Below are 23222 nucleotides of genomic sequence, written 5' to 3' on the forward strand. Positions count from 1 at the left end.
GAAAGGAGACTTTTTGTTGTGAAAGCCAGAAAAATTACATATCAATTCCTACTGTTCTCCAGCACAAAAATATCTTGCACATATTAAGAAATACGAAATAATTCAACAATAGATACTGAAAAATAGGAAGACATTAAAGGAGGAAGAAAGTAAAGTATAGGCAACAAAAGAGAAGAATACTTAACAGGAAAGCGTGAAACAGCAAGTAAAATCATAGCAAATATTTTAGCAAGCATTTTAAAATATTTTATAGAGCAAACTCCACTATGAAGGAAGACACAAAGCAGAAAGACAGAACTCAAAGAATAGACAGCAAAACAATAAAAGAAAATAAATTGCAAACTGGCAGGATTTGGAAAAGAATTAGAAGAAAAAAAGCTGTCACTGATTATGACAGAATTCAGTACAGTACATGGGGTTTATGCTTCTGTCATGATAGGGTGAATGGAGCAAGACTTAATTGTGCACTATAACCAACTAGAAAAATAGAAAAAATAATGCAAATAAAGAGTTTGCAGACATCCTACAACACATATTATATGATTATAGTCAGTAAGAGAAGAAAAAAAACTTAGGTGAGTCTTGTAATCAAACTGGATTTCTCCACAGAAGAACTTTCTGAACCACATTGTCAGGAGGTAGATTCCAAGCAGAGCTAGGTGGTTACACTGAGTTGTGTAGACAGAGATCAGAGTGCTTAGAGTTTTTGAGCCTGAAATTTTGAATGGAAGACAACAGGAAAGGAGAGAACATATAAATAAATAAATCAGGAAATCTTTACAATCATCTCAGAGTCAGTTGCTGAACAAAGTCATGCGTATATAGGCCAAGGCAAAAAGCAAAAAGGAAGCTGTGTGTCAAACAATTTCCAGCTCTTACGCAGGTCTGGGAAAAGTTCAAGTTCCCAGAAGCCAGAGTATACATTATTCACTGAATACTCAGAACTTTCTATAGAAATACCAAGAGGGCTATAGTAGGCATACAGTAAAGATTGTTCTAAATTCACCCTACTAAAGCCTTAAAGAAAGGCTAGAATGGACAAAACTGGACTGCAAGAAACTTAACTGCCTGCCAGAACAAAGAGCAACATATTTTGAAGGAAGACAAAAAATATGACACTCAACAGCATGAAATTCATAATGTCCAGCACTCAATCAAATGCTGTTATATACATGGAAAAGCAGGAAAATTAAATCCACATCTAGGAGAAAAACCAGTCACTACAAATAGATCACAAATGACAGAAATGAGGAAATTAGCAGACACCAACTTTTAAAAACCTACCAAAACACTGCTCAAGCATGTAAAGAGTAACATGAACATGATGAAGGAACACATAGAATGGAGGACAAAAAGTGTCAAACTTCTAGAGAAATAAATGGATTAAAGAATAAATTCACTGGATGAAATTAACAGTAGATTAGGCATGATAGGAAAAATATCAATGAACTTGAAGACAGTGGTAGAAACTATCCTAAATACAGATCAGAAAGAAAAAAGTCTAAAAAAGAATAAGTAATCAAGTCCCAGTAACTTGGAAAACGATATTAACTGCTGTAACATTAGTATAATTGGAATTCATGGAACAGGTGAGACACTGAGGGTCAGAAAAAATATTGGAAGTAATAATAGCCAAAATATTTATAAATTTAATAAAAATAAGAAATCTTCAGGAACAAAATTAATAAACTCCAGTAGGATAAACACAAAGAAAAACATACCAAAGTACAACAGGAGGGAGTTGTTAAAACCAGTAATAGAAAGAAAATCTTAAAAGCACCCAGAGGAAAATAGACACATTGCATACAAAAGAACAAAGATAAACATGAATGCACACTTCCAGTCAGAAACTATTGAAATCAGAAGACAGCGAAACATTTTAAAGTGCTGAAAGAGAAAACAATCATTTCAAGCTATAATTCTATATCCCCAGCAAAAAAATCCTTCAAAATTAAAGGGAAAATGGACATTTCTTCAGGCAAGGAGTTAATCTATATATTTTTTAAGTTAATAAAAGATTTCAGGGAGCTAAATATATATATATACACACATATCTATATCTATATCTATATCTATATCATCTATATTTATATATACCAAATGGAAACTTGTACCTATATAAAAGAATGGTGAGTACTTGAAAGGGTAAATATTTTGATGAATATACTTTTCTTTTTAAAGATTTCTTTAATTTCTTTAAAGTTGAGTATGTAAGGCAAATATAGAAACAAAATTGATTGAAATTTTATGTAGAAATAAAATGTGAGACAAAAATGGCACAAAAAAGGGTGGGATGGAAACGGTATAATATTATTTGAAGATACTCTGTGATAAAAGTGTATCAGTCAGGGTTCAGTCACGTCAAAGAAACCATAGAGAGTAAGTATAAGATAAAGTTTTAACAGCGTAAGTATAATATAAAGAAAACATTAAAATCTGTTGTGTTTAGTTGTGTAAAGAAGCAGATGGAAGGGATATGAAAGGAAGTAACACTGTTCTGACTATGTCTTTTTGAATAATTTTCATTTTGGAAGTATTCTTCATGTTCAAAAACTTAAACTAAATCAATATTTAACAAGAATGGGGAAAAGATCTAAAACTAATGCAAACAAAAACAAATGAACCCAACTGTAATTCCAAATAAAAAATACTAAATACACTGAAAAGAAAAAATAAAAGAACTAATACAAGTAACTTTTGATCACAAGTATTTTGATTATACACTCAATCCAGGTTAAAAAAAACAGAACTATTAAGAAATCTTGAACTCTTATTAGTAGGTTTGTTGTAGTACAGATGATTGAACAAATGAGCTGATGTTATTGCAAGTGAGGGTGTCCACCGTGGAGGCAGGGAGATAGAAATATAGAAAAATCTTGTAGGTTTAGTTTGCAAATGAAAGTATTAATATGAACTTTTACTTTACTTAGATATATACATACACACATGCATATAAATATCATAGCTCTGTTTGTTGGAGAGGTCAAGAAGTAATAACACACCAATAATGAACAAAATTTCTGCCCAGATCTTGTTTTCTAAATGCTATTCTCCACTAAAGATACCAGGGGAAGTTCAACATGAGTCTGGATGATCTTGTTGAGTCAGGCGCATAGTGCTTAGAAAGAGATGTCAAGAACCCATAGAATCCAGCCTGTAGGGTCTTCCATTCAATAAATCCAGGAAAATTTGAGCATCAAAACAAATAAGGTGGTAATAGAGTGTAACCCAAAGATTAAAATATGAATCCATAAGTCTATACTGAAGACAGATAGAAGGAAGGAAAGAGGAAGAAAAGGATCTTCATTATAGTAACCTTTGACTGACAAATATGAAGAGAGTGATTGATAGAGTTAAAAAATCATTATTTTTCAAATATCATAGTTAAGATTGGGTCAGACAAGAATCATCAATGGATGCTGAATGTAGGAGCAAAATTTTAACGAAAAGCAGGTTATTTACATGGTTTTTAAATGTTTCTCTACAGAATGCCTATTAGCTGCATGAGGGGAAACAGTAACCAGAAAGTAGAGGACTGGACAACATCTGGACCAAGGGATCAAAATTAATATCAATAATGTGAGCTTATGGACATGATGCTGTAAAAACAATATCACTTTTGTGTTAGTCAAGCCAAGTGTGCTTAACCTGAGTCTAATCATAAAACATATCTAAATTGAGGAACACGCTATAAAATAACTGACCTGTACTCTTCAAATAACTCAATGTTGCAGGGCGCGGTGGCTCACGCCTGTAATCCCAGCACTTTGGGAGGCTGAAGAGGGCAGATCACGAGGTCTGGTGATTGAGACCATCCTGGCCAAAATGGTGAAACCCTGTCTCTACTAAAAATACAAATATTAGCTGGGCGTGGTGGCCTGTGCCTGTACTCACAGCTACTCGGGAGGCTGTGGCAGGAGGATCGTTTGAACCAGGGAGTCGGAGGTTGCAGTGAGCTAAGATCGCACCACTGCACTCCAGCCTGATGACAAAGTGAGACTCCGTCTCAAAAAAAAAAAAAAAGACAAGAAAAGAAAAGAAAAAAAGAAATAAATCCATGTTATGAAAGATTTGTGTATGTTTGAGAAAGTTTCCAGCTTAAAATAAAGAAATTATAATTAAATGTGATATGTAATCCTGGATTAGATACTGTACTTGTATTTAAAAATGCTACAAAATACATTATTGGGAATATTTTGTTAAAAGTCATAAGAATTTTCTATCAAAGTTAAATTTTCTAAATTTGATAGCTACACCTTGATTACATAAGAGAATATCTTTTTCTTAGGCTATCAACTCTAACTACTGAAGTTTTAAGTGAGAAAAAGTGTTAATACATGCAACTGACTCTCAAATGAGTTAGAAAATTAAATCACAACTATTTATTGGACTTACACAGATAAACCACCTTGCCACAAGAATATTCATAAATTATTTTCAAATTTTGAAGGAATCAGGACAAAAAGAAAATGCTTCCACCTTTTTTCACAAAAGTATACTTTACCAAATTGCTGTAAACTATACATAGCTTAAAAGTGAGTATTTTCTTAAATTGGAAAACAAAACATTTAAATAAAGAATCAACAATGTTTCAAATAAAACTTATAGAAAGAAAAAAGAAAAATAAATCACATATAAATACAAATTATACATACACATATATCTCTATAGATAGAGAAAGCGGTGTTACTAATTGTACAAATACTAATACATGTTCTAAGATTACATTTACTAATTTAATAAATATACTAAAATGTTAAAATTTATTTTTCTTTTTTCCAGTTATATTGAGGTATAATTGACAAGACTGCATATAATTAAGATGTATAATGTGATAATTTGATATATTTATATATTATGAAATGATTACCACAATCAAGCTAATTAATACATTCATCATCTCACAGTTACCTTGTGTATGAACACTCAAGATATACTCTCTTAGCAAATTTTATGTAAACAATGCAATATTATGAATTGTAGTCATCACACAATACATTAGATCCCTTTTATTACTGAAAGTTTGTACCCTTTGACCAACATCTTCGCTTTTTCCACCTCTGACCCAAACAAATTCTGGCAACCACCATTCTACTCCCTGCTTCTGTGAGTTTGAGTTTTTTTAATTTAATATATAAATGAGATAATACAATTTGTCTTTCTATGACTGGTTTATTTCACACAGCATAATGTCCTCCAGGTTCATCTATGATGTCACAAAAGGCAAGATTTCCCTTTCTATGGATGAATAATGTTCAATTGTATGTACAATATGTACCATAATTTACTTTTCAATTTATCCATCAATAGACATTTAGGTAGCTTTCATATGTTGGCAATTGTAAATAATGCTGCAACGAACATGGGAGTGCAGGTAGCTTTTTGAGATACTGATTTCATTTTCTCTGGACATACACTCAGTAGTGAGATTGCTGGACCATATGATAGTTCTATTTTAAATTTTAGAGGTATCGCCATAGTGTTTTCCACAATGACTGTGCCAATATACACTTTCACCAAAGTGTACAAGGGAAACATACCATCTCTACACCATCACCAACACTTTTTATCTCTTGTCTTGTTTATAATAGCCATCCTAACAAGTGTGAGGTGATATGCATTTCCCTAATGCTCATTGATGTTGAGAAACTTTTCATATACCTGTTGGTCATTTGTATGTTTTCTTTGAGAATATGTATATTCATGCTCTTCACACATTTTCTAAATGAGTGGTTTTTGTGCTATTGAATTGTATAATCTCCTTGTATTTTTTTAATGTTAACTCTTTATTATATATATGGTTTGCAAGTATTATCTTCCATTCTGTAGGTGTCCTTTTCATCCCATTGGTTGTTTCATTTGCTGTTCAAAAGCTTTTTAATTTGATGTAATCTCACCTGTCTATTTTTGCCTTTCTTGCGTGTGCTTTTGTTATTCTATCCAAAAAAATCATTGCCAAGACCAATGTCAAGAAACTTTGTCCCTATGTTTTCTTCTAGAAGTTTGTAGTTTCAGGTCTTATATGCAAATCTGTAATCCATTTTGAGCTCCTTTTTGTGAATAGTGTAAGAAAAGAGTCCAGTTTCATTTTTGTGGATATCCAGTTTTCCCAAAACAATTTCTTGAAGAGACTATTCTTTCTCCATTGTGTATTCTTTAAACAGTGGCAAGAATTAGTTGATCATACATGTATGAGTTGATTTCTGAGCTCTCAATTCAATTTCACTGGTCTGTGTATCTGTTTGAGGGAAGTGCCATACTGTTTTGATTAGTATAGTTTTGTAATATAGTTTGAATTCAGGAAGTATAACATCTCCAGCTTTTTTATTCTTTCTCAAGATTGCTTTGGCTATTTGGAGCCTTTTGTGGTTTTATTTGAATTTTAGAATTGTTTTCTCTATATCTATGAAAAGTGGCATTAAAATTTTGATAAGGATTGCATTGAATCTGTAGATCACTTTGGGTAGTAAGGACATTTAACAATAGTAGTTCTTCCAGGCCATAAACATAGGATAGCTTTCCATTTTATTTGTGTTTTCTTCAATATCTTATAGTTCTCAGTGTTCAGATCTTTCACCTCATTGATTAAATTAAGTCCTAACCAATGTATTATTTTTGATGCAATTATTAAAATTTCTTAAATCACTAAAGCTTGGAAAAGAATATCTAGGAGTTTTCTGTAATATTGTTGCAACATTGCTGTAAATTTGAAATTATTTCAAAATTTAAAAATTGAAAATATATTGGTATTATGTCATTTACAAATATGTGACAAATACCAGTCAATGTTGTAATAATACTGTGATAATAATAATAACATAATAAAACTAAAAAATATAATGTGAAGTGAAACAATATTTGGGGCATAAATTACTTGCACTAAATTTCTTCTCTTTCATATCAAGAATTTAATAAACTATGGCATAAAGTTTTATATGAAAACATAGAGTGATACAAATCTATTTGGCAAAGTTGAGATGATAAAAATTAGAAAAAAAATTTCATATTTGTGCTGGGAGTTTGTCATGGAGCAAGGTTGGAGAGAGACCTACTTTAAATAAATAAAGCATTGGAAATATCTTGGAAACAGATAATCAAATACCTCACGTTCTTACTTATAAGTGGGAACTAAACAATGGGTACACACGGACATACAGAGGGAAATAATAGACACTGGTGACTCCAAAAGGAGGGAGGGCGGAAAGAAGGGGAGGGTTGAAAAATTACCTGTTGGATACAATGTTCATTATTTGGGAGATGAGTATACCAGAAACCCAAACCTCACCATTATATAATATATCCTTATAAGAAATCTGCATAAGCACTTCCTGAATCTATAAAAATTAAAAACAAAAATAAAAATAAAGCATTGGCAAAATGTTCACGTGTGTGCATCTGTGCATGCATACACACACACACACACACACACATACACTCCTACTTAAATAAACCATATGATGCATTTGAAGTCTGCAAATAGTCACTATTTAAGCTGTAGATGTAGATCTTGGCAAATATTCTATGACAAGTAAATAAGCAATAAGAAATTATACAGTAGCTGGGGTAGACAAATAGGAGAGACAGGACAGATACATAACACCAGGGATTTTTGCAAAGGCAACCTGAAGCAATTGATTCTGTCAGCTTAAGTTGCTCTCACATTATCCTTAAGCTGGTGAGAGTTGATTCTGACTGAGCTAGACCTGTAGTAATAGAGGTTTGCTGAAAATAAAAATTGGAAAACTCAGTCTGGCATTGTAGAATGCAGGAATTGTAGCAAGTAGAGTGCTTAATAAGAGTTTGTTTAAATAAACTTTTATTTTAGAACAATTTTAAATTTACTAAAGAGTTGTAAAGGTAATACAGAGAACCCCCATATACTTCATACTGTTTCTCCTACTATAAGCATCTTATTAGTATGATACATTTATCACAATTAATAAATAAATGGTGACATATTATTATTAACTAAAGTCCATATTTTATTCAAATTTCCTTAGTTTTCATCAAATGATCTTTTTGGGACTGAGAGTCCATCGAAGATGCTGCATTAATTTGTCACATGTTCTCAGGCACCTCTTGGCTGCAACAATTACTCACACTCCTTGTTTTCAATGACCCTGACAGTTTGGAGCAGTACTGGTCAGGTATTTTGTCAATGTCCCCCTTTGGGGATTTGCTTTATGTTTTTCTTACAATTGTACTGGAATTATGTGTTTTGGAGAGGAAGAACATAGAACTGTCTTTTTCATTACATCATATCAAGAGTAGGTATTATCAACATGAGTTGTCTCTGTTAATGTTAATCTTGATCACTTGGCTGTTTGTCAGGTTTCTTGGCTATAAAGTTACTCTTTTTCCCCCATTTACATACTCTACCCCTTGGAAGGAAGTCGCTATGCACAGTTCACAGTTAAGGACTGAGGAAGAGTTATGTTCCATCTCCTTGAAGGTAGAGTATCTACATAAATTATTAGCACAGAATATTTGTTTATTCTTTATTTGTTTGTTTATTCATTTATTTATATCAACATGGACTCCTGGATGTTTATCTTATACTTTTGGCTATAATCCAATACTATTTTATTAATTTTGTTGCTGAAATCATTCCAGCTTTGCCCATTGGGAACTCTTATGTTTCCTCTTGACTAACCCGTCACTGACTGATTGACTCTCTCTCTCTCTCTGTGTGTGTGTGTGTGTGTGTGTGTGTGTGTGTGTGTGTGTGTGTGTGTCTTGAGCACTTTCTTACTTTCTGACACTACAAGGTTCTCTCAGTTCATCTTGTATGTTTTCTGCTTCAGTCCTAGAATCAGGCGTTTCTTTAAGAGGCCCTACTTCCTCTGATTGGATAATTCTAGAAACCGGTATTTGAATCTGAGGTATGTTTGTTGCTCCTGTGTATCCTTGTTTCTAGGCTCTCTCAGCTAATAGAATAAGGAAATATACGTGAGTATATTGACCTTTGTATATACATATATCTGTAAATATTTCTAGGTGTATCCATCTGAATCTATATTAAGCTAAAAAATGAGTTCATATCACCCAATGGATCATTCTAGTCTTCTCTCATTTATCTGTATCCTCTAGCTTCAACAGTGAGACAATGACTTCCATCATTCAAACATCCATTGACTTAAATGTTTAATTCTAATGTATACGTGTAGTGGTTTTAGAATCGTTAACCCATTCTACCACAGAAAACAAATATCAACTAAAGTTCAATACTTACATGAAGTTTATTTGCTGTTAGTCTTACAGACTCCACTCATTTTCAAACTTTCTTAAGCCAGAACCCTTTCTCCTTATTTTTTTAATGAGATTGTTTTGTACATGTTATGCCGTTAGATTCTTTTGTCACAGTATGCATTTCATTCTGAGAACTCCCAACCTTTCAAAGGATTTTTTAAATTTGCATATATTAAAGTCAGTTATTGTGCTATAAATTGTATGGGTCTTGACAAATGCATGCTGTTGTGTATCCATCACTTGAGTATCATACATGATAGTTTCATCATCCTTTAGGAAAAAAGTCCTAATATTGATAGCAAAATGCATTCACTTACTAACTGGCTCTGTAGAGCCCTACTAAGTCAGGGAATTCTGTACACGCATAATGAATATTTCGACATGCCTTTGCCTATGCATTGAAAATGTGAACAATTTTTTTCTTAATAGTTTAGGTTTCATCATTTAAAATGCTATAGGTGATTTTGAATAAGAAAATTATACATTTTTTGCCAGGCGCCATGGCTTATGTCTGTAATCCCAGCACTTTGGGAGGCCAAGGTGGGCGGATCACCTGAGGTTGGGAGTTCAAGACCAGCCTGACCAACATGGAGAAACCCCGTCTCTACTAAAAATACAAAATTAGCCAGGTGTGGTGGTGCATGCCTGTAATCCCAGCTACTCGGGAGCCTAAGGCAGGAGAATCGCTTGAACCTGGGAGGTGGAGGTTGCGGTGAGCCGAGATCGCGCCATAGCACTCCAGCCTGGGCAACAAGAGCGAAACTTCATCTCAAAAAAAAAAAGGAAAAGGAGAAGAAAATTGTACATTTTTTGCCCAAAACAAAAATGTGTTCACAAATTTTATTTTCCACCATTTGGAAATGTGTCTATAGGCATACAAGGTCAAGCTTATAATTTTCATAAATGTAATTTTGCAAATCTCATAAAAACTAAAACTCCTTTTACATAATGTAATGAATAGGTGATGGTGGCATGCATAATGCAATTTTCACAAATGAAGTTAAATGTGAGTTCATATTTCTGTATTCAAGAAAAATATGAACTAACTCAATAAAGATGAGCAATATTAACCTTAAGGAGTTAATCATCAGAGTGAATGAGGGAAAATAGTATAATTAGCAATATATGAAGGTAGTCATTAAGGTGAACCAAGGCACATAATATAGTTTCCCATATAATATAAACAAAAACCAAAGTTCCCATAGCAACACAAACTTTTCTCCAACGTACACGTACTATACATTGGATTACTGGTTAGAGCTTTAATTTACAGTTTCTTATCCATTTGTGTAATAAGGGCATATTAACATGGTTCTGAGAACAATAAGATTTATATAGTCACATTCAGCTGTGTTTAGATTTGCTACCTTCAAACTTAATTTTCTATTTAGTTGACATTCCCTAAAAATATGCTGGCATTTTAGATCAATTTCATTAAAAGTCACACTGATCTTATTTGTGGCAATGTTTGTAAGCATTTTTATTCTTTAGCTCGCATGTTTTAGGATACACATGTCATGTGGATGTGAAATTTAATTTTAAAAACTTTGATGATTAAATATAGTGATGTTAAAATATAAACTTATTTGAAAATTAGGAAATTTAGTAGCCAGCCCCAAATTTTTTCACATAAACAGTAAAATAATAGATGCCACACAATAACATTCTTTGTTAAAGATGGGCAATTATTTTTTGCAAGAAAATTTTTCTCTTCTCTAATTCTAGCTCAAATAATGTATCCCATTATAGCTATATTTTTATTTTGAATTTCTTCTCTATAAACAAAATAGGGCTACTTAAACATTTACATTTACAAAGAATTTTACAATCATTTATATACTAATATTCATAAGATTTTTGTGACTGTGCTAGATGGGTGATAACTACAATTGTATTTTATATATGGAGAAGGATGCAAATACATAAGGTCACACAACAATGATAAACTGGCAATATAGTAGTCACCCAGGATATTAACATTAAAGTCCTACATTATTCGTAGTAGATGAAGAAGACTAGGGGAGAAACCTTATGTTTTATTTCATATTCACACATTTTATTCATCTAGAGGTAAACACCTATGCATTTTTATTGAGAACTGACAATTGAATGCTTAGGATATGCTGAAGAATTTTATTGGTTCTCTATCTCAAAGAGAAATGGAACTTTTTGAGATTTAAATTATTGATATATTTTGCTCATTGTAAAATGGAAAGAGTTTAAGAGAGGCTTTTTTTTTTTTTTAACTAATCTATCTGTCCTTAAATGCAATGCTCTCTAAGATTTGTCTCTTTTGGAATTATATTATGACAGGGACAGGAGAATCAATCTTTAAGTGAAGTTTAGTGTGAAGTCTCAAAACTAAAATATTTTGGAATTTAAATTCTCAATGGCATATAATTGAGCATCTGATATGGATTATAATTTAAATAGGCTGTATAAAAATACAAAATTCATTGCAAACTTTCCAGAAAACATAGATTTACATTCTTCCATTAGTTAAAATATCTTACTTAATAAGCATATATATATATATGAGAAGCTGAAAATAAACTTCAGAAGCTGAAGTTTAGTGTAAAGCCTCAAAACTAAATTATTTTGGAATTCAAATTCTCAATGGCGTATAATTGAGCATCTGATATGGCTTATAATTTAAATAGGCAGAATAAAAATATGAAATCCTCAGCAAACTTTCCAGAAAACATAGATTTACATTCTTCCATTAGTTAACATATCTTACTTAATAAGTATTAATATATTTATATACATAAAATAAGAGAAGCTGAAAATAAGTGTATGCCATCTATCTTTGTTTTTACCAATATTTATTTTGTTTTGTTTTATAGATGGCATTAATATTTTAGTTTTTTTTTTTTAGCACTTAAAGATGTTCTCATTTGGTACCAATATAAATGGTTTCATTCATGTTGCTGTGAAAATGAAAACACAGTGTCAGAATGTGAATTTTTTTTTTTTTTTTTGAGATGGAGTCTCTCACTGTTGCCCAGGCTGGAGTGCGATGGTGTGATCTTGACTCACTGCACCCTCCATCTCCTGGGTTCCAGCAGTTCCCCTGCCTCAGTCTCCCAGGTAGCTGGGATTACAGGCATGCACCAGGACACTCGGCTAATTTTTGTATTTTTAGTAAAGACAGGTTTTCACCATGTTGGCCAGGCTGGTCTCAAACTCCTGACCTCAGGTGATCCACCCGCCTCGGCCTCCCAAAGTGCTGGGATTACAGGCATGAGCCACCGGGCCCGGCCCCAGAATGTAAATTTTTAAACCAAGATGTCCAATTTCAGGAAGATAAGATCATCTCTTTTGAAGACAATGATAAATATTCAAGTTTTCCTTCATGAAGGTAATGTTTTTTGTCTAAGTCAACATACTTTACCATTTTTAAACTTTTCTCATCATATTTTTGACAGCAGGTTTTCCAATTTTGACAGCTCTTTAAAAGTAATTTTAACAGCCGAGTGATTTCTCTTCTAAGCAAAGTCAGATTATGTGAAATGTCAATGTAAAAACTATACACTTTGACACATAATCATTTTTAGTTGAATTTACTTATTAATTTTGCTTGCTATTACTAATAAAACATAAGTGCTTAGCTAATTGTATTGCTTTTTGAAATGTTTTAAAGGTATTTAAAACTGTATCCTTTTTACTACAAAATGTCTCATTTCATCACAATCACTTGCCCTTCCAAAAATGAAGAAGTGGGGGGAGTAGCGGTGCTAGGTTGATATAAGGCAATTGAAAAGCTGAGAAAAACGGCTACTGTAAAGTAAAAGTCAAGCCCGCATTAGTCCTAACCAGGATTATGATAAGGACAGAAGAATCTGTATCCCCTGGGGATCTTTTACAAAATATGTGCATGCCCCATCTCCCCATACCCACACAAAGCTATCGTCTCAACATTATAGCTGAGGTTCTGATATACTCTCAGGGTAGGAGGACAAATAATGTCTTTTCACCCACCCACCCTCTCACCCGGTAGCAAACCTCTGGAAACAATTTAAATAAAAATTGGCAACTACCTTGACTGAATTAATCCAATTAATTTCTTCAATTCTTTATTTCACAAAGTGTTGCAGGAAGTGAGATAATTATATGACAAATATAAACAAATGGGTTGTCAGTTAAAAAATTATCTTCTCTTGATAATATTTGCTCTACTCTGCCCGGCGCGGTGGCTCACACCTGTAATCCCAGCACTTTGGGAGGCCGAGGTTGGCGGATCACTAGGTCAGGAGATTGAGACCATCCTGGCTAACACAGTGAAACCCCATCGCTACTAAAAATACAAAAATTAGCCAGGTGTCCTGGTGCATGCCTATAATCCCAGCTGCCTGGGAGGCTGAGGCAGGAGAATCGCTTGAACCCAAGAGGCTGAGGTTGCAGTTAGCTGAGATCTACTCTTCTGTTTCATGATCATTTACTTTGGTGATTGAAAGCTTGTTTTTTCACAAAATGACACTGTTGTAATTGTAAAGAAAATAGTTTTACAGAAGCGGATTTCATTTTAGTTGATGATCCACCACTATGTGTTAAGTCTCATCTGACCATTCTTCCCACCCCCCCACTTTTAACTTTTATTTTAAATTCTGGGGGTACATAGGCAGGTTTGTTCCAAAGGTATATTGCATGAGATAATGGTTTGGAGTACAATTGAATCCATCACCCAGGAAGTGAGTATAGTACCCAATAGGTAGTTTTGCAACCCTTGCCCCCTCCCTCCATCTCCCTTCTAGTATTCCCCAGTGTTTATTGTTTCCATCTCTATGTCCACGTGTATTCAACATTTAGCTCCTACTTGTAAGTCAGAACATGTGGTATTTGGTTTTCTGTTTCTACGTTAGTTCATTTAGGGTAATGGTCTCAAGCTGCATCATGTTTGTAAAGGACATGATTTTGTTCTTTTCATGCCTGTGTAGTATTCCATGGTGTATGTATATCTGCTTTTCTTTATCCAATCCACCATTGACAGGCACTTGAATCGATTTTATTTCTTTGCTATTGTGACTAGTGCTGCAATAAACATATAGGTGCAGATGTCTTTTTAGTAGAATAATTTATTTTCCTTTGGGTACAAACCTAGTAATAGGATTGCTAGGTTGAATGGTAGTTCAACTGGTAGTTATTTGAAAAATCTCCAAACTGCTCTCCACAGTGGCTGAACCAGTTTACATTCCCACCAACAGTGTGTAAGTGCCCTCTGCAGCTCTGCCAACACTTATTACTTTTTTAACTTTTTAACAACATCCATTATGACTAGTATGAGATGGTATCTTGTCGTGGTTTTGATTTGGATTTCTCTGAGGATGAGCAATGTTGAGCATTTTTTCATATGTTTGTTGGCCATTTGTGTGTCTTCTTATGAAAAGTGCCTGTTCAGGTCCATTGTCCACTTTTTAATGAGATTATTTGGTTTTTGCTTGTTGATTTAAGTTCTATATAGATTCTAGATATTAGGCCTTTGTCAGATGGATAGTTTGTGAATATTTTTTCTCATTCTGTAGGTTATCTGTTTACTGCTCTGAAAGCATCTCTGGCTGTGCAGAAGTTCTTTAGTTTAATTAGGTCCCACTTATCAGTTTTTGTTTTCATTGCTTTTGAGGATTTAGCCATAAATCCTTTGCCAAGGCTGATGCCAAGAAGGGTATTTCCTAGGTTTTCTTCTAAGATTTTTGTAGTTTGAGGATATGCCCACAATTCTAAGAATAAGAATTGTATCTAATGTATAGCATAAGAAATTCTATTAATAATGAACTAAGCAAAATTTAGTAAAGTCAGATTGTTTTTATTGGAAAAATGTATTCAGAAATATACACTGTCTCAAGTATTAAACTGGATTCTAAATCATCCTATGTCCCCAATTATTTCAGAAATACTCCATCTCACTTTAAATGAGTAGATTTGCCCTAGAAGAATTAGGAGCATTAATTACATTTGCAATATTATCAAGTAAACAAAGAAAAAAAAATGGGCCAGGCTCAGTGGCTCACACTTGTAATCCCAGCACTTTGGGAAGCCGATGCGCGCTGATCACGAGGTCAGGAGATCCAGACCTTCCTGGCTAACACAGTGAAACCCCGTCTCTACTAAAAATACAAAAAAAAAAAAAATAGCCGGGCCTGGTATGGGGCGCCTGTAGTCCCAGCTACTCGGGAGGCTGAGGTAAGAGAATGATGTGAACCCGGGAGGCGGAGCTTGCAGTGAGTCGAGATCGCGCCACTGCACTCCAGCCTGGGTGACAGCGTGAGACTCCATCTAAAAAAAAAGAAAAAAAAGAAAAAAAGAAATTGTAAGTTCATTTAAGCACTTCCTAGTACATAACATCACTGAGAGGTTGTACCCCATCGTCTGTCTGATTCCTTCTAATGTTGGGGAAGATATTACCACCATAAAATTTTTCCGTTTTTCTGTGCAGCTCTTGGTTCTAGAAAATTCTTCCTATAAGGAATGATAATTTACCACCAACCAGTTTTCATTTGTTGGCCTTAGTGGTTCTAGCCAATTAAGCTATTTACTTTTCATGTTGCTTTGTTCAAGTCTCTATGCTTCTCTGGGTTCATGCTTCATCCTTGATGTAGTCAGCTAGCATTCTTCATCCTTAAAGCTGATATCTGTGACTCCAGTTCTTTCATTGCTCTAATTTATCCTGAAGTCTGTGTCATCTTGCCTCCCTTCTCAGAAACCTTCAATGGCTCCCAGTTTTCCAGATGAATTAGGTACAAACTCCTTAATTTGAGTGAAAATTCACAGATGAAACTGGTAACTTGTATTGGCTCTGGAGGAGAACAGGTCACTTGGTGGGGCGTATGGGTAGACATTTTTACCAGATTCTCTGTTTCAAACATTTTGGAAGGTTTCTAAAAAGCTTATAGGACCTATGACCTGTGCCTTATAGGGCTAATACAGTTAAAAATACTTTGCTCAATTCAATTTATTTTCAACAACCAGACGTGTCCCTCACTTCTCACTACCACTCCAGTGAAATTTCTCTCATTTTGGTCAACTAAATCATTCTAGACCTCACTTTTCTTGATCTCATCATGGTTAGGCTAACTAAGCTCTTATTTTTGAAATTCTCCATTGGCCTTGCAATGCATGTTTCTCCTGCCTTTTCTCCTTCTACTCTAACTGCTTTTTCCTAGCCTTCTTCATAGGCCCTTCTTTCTTTGCTCATCCTGCAATTGGTACTTCCTATAGTTCGATCTTAGGTTTTCTTGCTTATTCGTTTATTCATTCTTCTTTTATGTCTTAATTTGGTTTTCGCCATTGCAGACTCTAAGTCAGCTACTTCAAGGCAAACAAATTATTTTGTTAGTAATGCCAGAAAGCACAAATTTAAAAAAATGGAAAAAGCAAAACATAAAAGAATATGTTGATGAATGGGTTTCCACTGTGGGAAATTGAAGCCGAATCCATTAAAAACTCTTTAATGTATCATGTAGAGTATGTCTCAGAATTGTTCAACTGAGAGAGAACCTGAGCATTTATCCCCTGCCTCACATCCTCATTTCCTAAGGTTGCCCCTAAGGACATTAAATTCCGGCCACCCTGTATGATGTCTGAGCAAGCTCTTATGGCATTGGAAAAAGCTCTTGGTCAGAGAAGTGGAGATTAAGGAGTTTGAAGTAGAAACCTGCCAGTGATAATAAAAACTATCCACTGGGACTACAAATGAATTCAGAGAATATGAAGTGGAGTGTTACAAAGCTATATTGAATGATCTTATCTGTACTCATAGCTTCATATACTACCTATTTACCAATCACTATCAAACATTTATCTTCAGTCTAGATCTCTCTTTTGAGTTCAAAGGCTCATTGGGCTTTGACACCTGAATATCAAAGGAGCATCTCAAAATCAACTTCACAAAACTAAGTTCATCATCTTTTATTTAATTGTTTTTTATCTCTAGAAGTCATCCTACACCTCTTCCTTTCCCTACTCACAATGCATAAAGTCAAAAATGTTATCAAATCAACCTCTAAATTTATTTTAAAGTGACTTTAAATACCCCCATTGCCAGCACCTTAGTTTAGGCCCTCATCAAAAATGTTTAGCCTGGTCTACTACAAAAGCTATCCAGCTTGTTTTTCTGCTTTGAATCACCTCCTAGCAAACATCCTCACAGTTGCCAGAATTATTTCCATCAAGCATGTAAATTTGATCTTCTGACTTTGGCTGAAAATACTTCAATAGCTCATCATCCCCTCCAAGAAAAGTCCCAGCCTTTTAAAATGGCCTCTGAGGGTTTTCGTGATACTGCATTTGACTACTTCTCCAGCTTCATCTTCTGCCAAAAGCTCTTACACTTCTGCCACTTTGCATGTTCAGTCCCTGTATCTGGGGCTTTCTTACTCATCTTGTCTACCTCACTAATGTCTCCTCAGATGTTAAGACCTAGTTCACTTCATCCTCTTTGGGAAGCACTCCCTGGTTCTACCAAGTAGAATTCAGTTTGACAAACACAGGAACAAAAAGGGCATGTTAAGAAAGGCTGAAGAGAAAAATTTCAAATCCAAAGGAGCCTGGATACAAAATCCAACATTTCAGTCAAGCAGAAGGGAAGAGGGACAGAAGAAAGCACTTGCCAGCCAAACCTTCCCGCTTTAATAAACTTTACTAGAAGCCTTGCCTAGTGACTTGTACTTAAATTTGTTTGGCCACAACTGTGTCACAAGGTCGCAGCTAGCTGTAAGGGACGAAGAGTTTATACAGATTTTTTTAGCTGTGTACCTGTCCGTAACAAAATTAGGACTCTGTTAACAAGGAATATGAGAATAACGGATTTTTTTACTGTTAACTATCAGTGTCCTTAGCAATAGTTGGCATTAATACGTTCTCATTATAAATGAGGAAATTAAGATGTAAAGAGCTTAAGTAATCTGTCCAAGATCACAATTAATAATTAAATATTAAACCTAAACAGTCTAACTCTAGTATCATTGCTCACAACACTCATACATTTACTTATTATAAATATTTAGGTTCTAATACTTTGGTCATCCTAACCCTTAAAATATGGATGATATGTTTGTTCCTTAGCATCACTGCATTGCCCAGAACAGGATTTTACACACAGAAAATTTTCAATATATGTTTCTGGATGATGATGAAGATGCTTAAAAATGGTTTCATTTCTTAAAATAACTGATAACTTTCATGTTAACACATGCACGTTTATTTGATTGAATTCATGTGTGTATTTCTGCTCCCTTCAAAAATCTTATTAATGACAAGAACAATGGGATGGGAGAAGAAAAAGATAAAATATACCAATGAAATTTAGAAATTGCGGATAGAATAGGATGGTAGAAACTGACTTGCTAGACTACATGCAAGGACATCCAACGGAGCCAAAGCCAAGATGAGTTGCTGGACTAAAAAGAGAGTGGTTAATTAAAACTTTGCATACCTGCTTCCTCTTCTTTGCTGACAACCCAGGTTGGCCCCTTCTTGTAGGAGATTACAAGCTTCCTCCATAAAGAATACTAAAATTTGGGGATCTCCCACAGAAGTGCCCTAATCTCTGCATTATCAACTGATGTGAAACTCACTACACAGTACTCCCCAAATATACAGTTTTCAAACAGCATTTTGGTGCTCTTTAGTTCTCAAATATTAATGAAAAGCCTCTGATATTAAATATAACAATTGCAACAAAAAGAAAAAAGTATTACTGAGAGGAAACAAAATCAAGGAGTAGAAAATTTTACTATAATTAATATCCTGAGAAAGATGAGTGAATATTTGCACCAATAAACCAAAAATGAAACATTCAGAGACCAAGAAAGAGTTCTGTGAAATATTAAGTAAGACAGCCAAAATAGACTATCATAAATTCAAGTTGGGATGTATGTGAAAGAAGAAAAAGTCTTTCAGAAAGCATAACAAAAAGGCAAAGAGATAGAAAATAGTTTTTTAAAAATCCTAAAATCAAAGAGTCAGCTCAGGAAAGTAAAAAACCAAATACCAGGATTTCCAAAACAGGAAAAAAAAAAAACAACAAAAAAAAAACCATGAGAGAGGAAACTATCAGGGCAATAATACAAAAATATTTCCCAGACCCAAAACACATGAGATTCCAGATTGAAAGTCACAACCAAGAATTCAGCAAAATTAATGAAAAAGTCCCACACCAAAGACACATAGCATTACAGAACTTTAAAATGGGAACAATAGACACTATGGACTACTAGAGCTGGGGTGGGGGATTTGGGTTAAAAACTCCCTGTAGGGTACTATGCTGATTCTCTGGGTGATGGGATCGGTACTCCAAACCCCAATATCTTGCAATCTTCCCATGTAACAAATGTGCACATGTACCCCCTGTATCCAAAATAGAAGTTAAAAAGAAAAAAATACCATAAAAAATCCTAAAAAAAAGAAAAGAATCAACCCCGAGAAAGAAAAAGACAGAAAATAGAGCATATACAAAGAATCAAGAAACATAATCATATCTAACATCTCAATAGCATCACTCTTAATAGAAGGTGGAAAACAATGGAGCAATAATTTTCAAATTCTGTGAGAAAATTATTTCCAACCAGACTATCAATCAAGAGCAAGAGTAGAATACAATCATTTTTAAGTAATTCCTAAAATAATTTTTCTTCTAGGTAGCCATTCATTCTCAGGAAGGTATTAAAGGATATACTCCACCAAATGAAAGAAATAAGTCAATGAATATCAAATCCAGGAAAAAGGGAATCACATTTAGGAAAGAGAAAAAAGTAATTTCCAGGATGATGAAAAAATGTTTGAGAAAAACAGCTACACAGTAGGCCTTGGCTAAACTAAACAAAACTGCCATAGAGCAGTCTGGGCCAGAAGAATAGATATCTTCAGAAAACAATAATAAAAAAAGGAAATACATATGTTATGTAATGTATTTGGGTATAAAAAACAAGATTTATAATTTTGGTAGAAAGTTGGCTCTGAAATAACAATGGTCACATAAAAAAACCCAACTAAACAAATGTAAAGTAATGTAATTATGAACCAAGCTCCAGGAAAAACAAAAAGTTGTATTAGAAAGTAAATGCAGTCAAGGGGGCATACACTTAAAAGCTATACACAGTATTTATAGTCAAAAACATATAACCACAGAATGTTGCTTTTTAATAGCTTTATTGAGATAAAATTCATGTATCATAAAATTCATCCTTTTGAACTGTACAGTTTGGTGTTTCCAGTATACAAATAGAGTTGTGTACAACCATCATCACTATCTAAATTTAGAAAATTTTCATCACTCCACAAGGAAACCCACACCCACTAGCAGTCACTCCTTATTCCCTCCTCTTCTGACTCCTAGCAGCCAGTAATATATTCAGTATCTCTACAGATTTACCTATTCTTGACATTTCTCATAAATGGAATTATATAGTGTGTGGTCACTTGTGGCTGGCTTATTTAAGCACAATGCCTTCATGTTCATACATGTTGAACATTGAGACACTGATACTGATACATAGCATATATCAGTACTTCATTTATTTTTATTGCCAAATGTTTCTTTGTGTGGATACACCATATTTTGTTTATCCATTCATCTGTTGATTAACATTTGTGTTGTTTCCACCTTTTGGCTACTATAAATAATGTTTTTGTATGAACATATATTTTTATTTCTTTTGGGTACAACCTAGGAGTGGAAATACTGAGTGCCATGATAATTCTATTTTTAGTATTTTGAGACATTTTCAAGTTGTTTTACAAAGTAGTTGTATGACTTTACAGTCTCACCATCGATGTGTGAGTTTCACTTTCTCTACATCCTTCTCAATATTGTTATTGTTTGCTGTTATTGTTGTCTTATTTTAGCCATCCTTGTATGTGTGAAGTAATAATTCATTATGGTTTGATTTGCATTTCCCTAATGACTACTTATGTTGAAGATTGAGTATCTTTTCATGTGCTTATTGGCCATTTGAATATCTTCTTTGGAGAAAGGTCTATTCAAATCTTTTGCCCATTTTAAAATTGAGTTACTTGCTATTGTTGAGTTGTAAAAATTCTTTACATATTATGGATGCATGTTCCTTAACATATATGTAATTGATAAATATTTTCTCCTAACCTATGAGTTAGAATATACTTTTAACCTAAAAATTTAATATAGTTATGTTTTTAGACTAGAGTTGTAGGAAGTGATTTTATGTGTGTGTGTGTGTGTGTGTCTCTGTGCAATGTTTGTATGAATTTAGGGAGGATGTTTCCTCATCCAGCAACTAATTGCACTTGAGAACAGAACAACAGCAAATCCAATTCCTGCAATTGAGTGCTATGATGGTTTTCATATTATAGCACAAATAATAGGAAGTTGGTGAAAAGAAATTTTCAATGCCTCTTAGTATCTCCACATTCTCTACTCTGTCTCCTCTACTCCTTATCCCTTACTCTACAGATGTATAGTAGGGAGCTGAGAGAGAAAAAAAATTGGATATTTCTTAAAATGCTACAGTAATGACAAAATAAAAATTGTCTACTAAAACTGAAGAATTAAACAAGTAAATTTGACAAATCAGGCTTTTTCAGATTAGCTTTTGAGAAAAGGATTTTCCTCAAAATGTCCTAGAGGAATACAACTTCTTCATGGAAAATCATTGTCAGGCTTTTAGGAGGAAACAAGAGTCCAAAAAAATAAATAAATAAAGATTTTTATGATGGAAACTACCAAAAATCTAGGACAGTGTCCATAGTCTAGTATCAGTAATCTAGGACAGTATCCATAATCTAGGATATGCTTACTTTATGTTAACAGAATATGTTTATCAGATGATGGTTCTTGAAATCCTCTTGAATCTTACCATTAAAGATCATAGGAAGAAATATTATGTTTTTATGTGCCTATATTCATTTTTAATTTTCCAATGTAAAATTGCATTTATTAAACATCCATGTATTAAGTACTTATTATGCACAAGCACAAAATGTAAGCATGAACAAAGTAGACACAGCCTTTGCTTAAGTCCCATCCCTGGGGTCATGGCTAGCAGAGTAGACCCTTATTAATGTTCATACCTTGGGGACTAAATTATATGATGTGTATACAAAACAGAATAAGACAAACAACCTGCCTGCAGTAGGTTTAAAGTGTGTTTGTAATAAGAGGCTGAAAAACAAAAAGATACTTTTACAAAGTATGATAAGTGTCGGAGTACAGGTAAGTATATCACTTAACAAAGCCTGCAGTTAATGGAAGTGGTCAGAAGACTATTAAGAAAGTATCTGTGCTGAGACTCCAAGAACAGAGGTTGAAAAGTTGAAAAAGGAGTAAAAGTACACAGCACCAAGGGAAAAGTAGGTGCAAAGGTCTAGAGGGGAAAGACATATTCACACATTCCTTCCAACTATACATATTTTTTTTCTCTTCTTTTCTTTTCTTTTTTTTTCAGATGGAGTCTCGCTCTGTCGCCAGGCTAGAGTGTGGTGATGCTATCTCGGCTCACTGCAACCTCCGCCTCCCGGTTTCAAGCGATTCTCCTGCCTCAGCCTCCTGAGTAGCTGGGATTACAGGCGCCCGCCACCACGCCCAGCTAATTTTTGTATTTTTAGTAAAGACGGGGTTTCATTATGTTAGCCAGGATGGTCTCGATGTCTTGACCTCGTGATCCATCCACCTCAGCCTTCCGAAGTGCTGGGATTATAAGCGTGAGCCACCGCGCCTGGCCCCAATTATAATTTCAAGTATTTCAAACAAGGAAGTTTATCACTGACAAAATAAGATAAAAAAAAACAAAATTATTGACATCATGGGGCATGCATTCTAGTGAGAGAGACAAAAATGAACAAGATAAATAAATAAAATATATGTTAAATGGTAAGAAGAAAAATAAAACAGGAAAGGTCATAAGAAGCACGAAGGAGTGGTTGAATATTTGATAATGGGTTAAGGAATGATGCATTTGTATCTGCATAAAGGAAAGGAGGAGCGTGTGTATGTTAGTATGCCT

At 34.0% G+C, this 23222-nt stretch overlaps 1 long non-coding RNA gene across 1 annotated transcript in view; it reads left to right on the forward strand.

The window, feature by feature from the left end:
• Positions 1 to 23222, forward strand: part of LOC134757112 (uncharacterized) — a 29855-nt gene that overhangs the window by 1470 nt on the left and 5163 nt on the right. The window contains exons 2-3 of the long non-coding RNA XR_010130734.1: positions 3488 to 3579; positions 8805 to 8882. This is a non-coding gene — a long non-coding RNA (uncharacterized lncRNA). The remainder of the gene's footprint in view (positions 1 to 3487; positions 3580 to 8804; positions 8883 to 23222) is intronic.

This window comes from Gorilla gorilla, chromosome 15, assembly GCF_029281585.2.
Source record: "Gorilla gorilla gorilla isolate KB3781 chromosome 15, NHGRI_mGorGor1-v2.1_pri, whole genome shotgun sequence".
NCBI classification, from domain to species: Eukaryota; Metazoa; Chordata; class Mammalia; order Primates; family Hominidae; genus Gorilla; species Gorilla gorilla.